Genomic DNA, 393 nt, shown 5'->3' on the forward strand with positions numbered 1-393 from the left:
AAATGATTCTGAAAGAAATATTTTTGATGAAAAATTTGTTTGTTTCTTTTTTCATTTTTAGCCATTCTGCAGGTTCAGAAACACAAACAAACATACGTATAGGAAGTGAAGTAGCTGTAATGTTTACTACAATAAAATAGTGAAACTTTTCAACACATAAAGTTAAACACATGTTTCAGCAACTTTTGCTGCATGGTTTATAAAAATATAGCAGAGGTGGGCTGCATGTTTGTTGTCCTCTGCTTTGTTCTACAGATTTTCTGCAGAGATCATTATAAACGTGAGATGAATTTTTGTGTTTGTCCTTTTGCTCTTTTTACTTCTTTGTTTTTTAAAGGAGGATGTTTTGGGTTCTGGTCAAGAAAAGATAAATAAATGAAAGAATTAACAAAA

The sequence above is a fragment of the Austrofundulus limnaeus genome, unplaced genomic scaffold (genome assembly GCF_001266775.1).
Source record: "Austrofundulus limnaeus strain Quisiro unplaced genomic scaffold, Austrofundulus_limnaeus-1.0 Scaffold9140, whole genome shotgun sequence".
Classification (NCBI taxonomy): domain Eukaryota; kingdom Metazoa; phylum Chordata; class Actinopteri; order Cyprinodontiformes; family Rivulidae; genus Austrofundulus; species Austrofundulus limnaeus.